Here is a 2,272-nt window from a genome sequence, read left to right on the forward strand (position 1 = left end):
TTTTTTATGAAAATAAATATTTATTAAATTCTAATTTATTTTGTTTAATGATTACCGTAATAAATATTTAATTATCTATCAAATTATTTTAAGAATATTTATAATTATTTTAAACAAACAATAATATTGTAATTATTTTTAAATTTTATTTAACATTAAAATTCAAAATATTATTGCTATTTTAATTATTAAAGTAAATGCATATTTACAAATTTATTTTTAATAAATATATTTAAATTAATTTTAATAAATGTAAATTATAATTATAAATATTTAATTATCTATCTAATTATTTTAAGAATATATATTTAACTAACACTTGGGGCATTTTGGTTATTGCAATAAAATTTACAAAATTAATCAATTATTTTAAAATCATACCAAACATCATTTTATTTATCCCACCATACTATTAATCGATATCTCTCATTTTTTAATTATTTTAATTATTAATTATTTACTTATCCTATCACACATACCAAACGGAGTCTAAGATCTTATCTTATAATTTAAAAAAAAAAAGAATCAAAGGACTATACAAAGCATATTCGAGAGGATGATATCGTGTCACCCATGCCTCATTTGATGTGGCACGTGTGGATGCGCCATAAATTAGTGAACCTCGACGTGGCGAACTGTAAATGCTTCGTCTAGGATATAATAATAATAATAATAATAATAATAATAATAAATAATAAAATATCCAAATGTAATATTACATGTGAAATTGGATTTTGATTTATTCTCTACTTCTGTTTTTCTTTTTTTCTTTTTTAAAAAAAAGAAACCTAGAACACCTTCCCGTTAACGTGAAAGCATATCTACATGCACAAAAAGGTTTCAAAAATAGAGTAATAGAAATAGGGATTTGTATAAGTTAGTACGTGAGTAGTGTTGTAAGTATTAATCTAAGCAGTAGTTAATCTTGGGAGACGTGTCAATCCTATCGATATTCACAATAAAAAGTAATACTCTTAGCATAAAAAGTAATATTTTTTCATGGATAACCCAAATAAGATATCTGTCTCACAAAATACGACCCGTGAAACTTTCTCACACAAGTTTTTGTCTAATCTCTAAGAGTTATGATGTGTACTAGTGCATCGACACACACGGCGGACGCTGTCCACGTGTACCAGCATCCGCGCTTCGTAAGCGCGGACGCTGGTCATATTATATTAATTTTATTATTATTATTTCGAATTTTATTATCCGTTCATTTTCTTCGCTTCATTTTCTCCATTCATTTCCGGAACATTTCACGTGAAATCTGAACATCTGATTTGACTTATGAACTTCAATAATTGAAATGTGAATAGTCTTCACATTCTTCGTCTATATAATTGATGAAAAATTCGACGAATGAGTTATCAATTTCCTCTTAAATTTTCTCTCAAATTTCATTGGCAAAATGTCTACCATCAACGTATTCTTATATTTTGGTGGTCATGTAGTTAGCGATAATGGATCGGTTGAATATAGAATTCCATTTGTTAGACCAATATGAGTGTTACGATTTATTAATTTGATGGAGTTAGTTGAAGTTGTGCATAAAATGTTAGCAATCGATCCAGCGAATTTTTCTCTGAAGATGTCAATCAAGTATTCATTCATGGAGAGAGCATTTTGGAATGAAATTGAAGTCAATCTCGTTGATGACGATGCTTTACAGTTTATAATGCAATGTGACAATATGCATATTTTGCATCTATACGTGGAAGCAAATTCAATTGAGCATCATGTTGGATTTGATTATCCTAAATCCTACGTTCCACATGCATCCGATTCAGGTTTCTATAACCAACCCGTTACTTCAACATATAGTGGTTTCCATGATCAAGAAGGTTATGTTCCACAAGTTACTGAAAGACTCGGTAATATAAATTTCGATGACGTAAGTGGGTCTTGGGATCAATATATCAATGTATTGTCGGAACAAAATCATGCTCCGTATTGGTCGAATCGGACATTAGATACGAGTGGTCGTTGTCCTGGCCACTAATGATGATATTTGGAGGACTGATTCTGAACCCGATATATCATATAGCGACTCTAAAGAAGAAGAAGTGGATGATGATGTTGAAGTGAATACTTTTACAAATCCTGATAAGGGGACATCATCTCGACAACCACCACGTGACACATTACAGAGGCAGACGGTTCCATTTCTTTCAAACACTTCTGAAATGCCATCATTTTTCAATAAATTTTTTAGGGAAGAGCCTGTTGATTCTGTCGATGTACCTTCTGGAGTGCAAACAAGCTATTACAA

The sequence above is a fragment of the Primulina huaijiensis genome, chromosome 12 (assembly GCF_012295235.1).
Source record: "Primulina huaijiensis isolate GDHJ02 chromosome 12, ASM1229523v2, whole genome shotgun sequence".
Taxonomy (NCBI): Eukaryota; Viridiplantae; Streptophyta; class Magnoliopsida; order Lamiales; family Gesneriaceae; genus Primulina; species Primulina huaijiensis.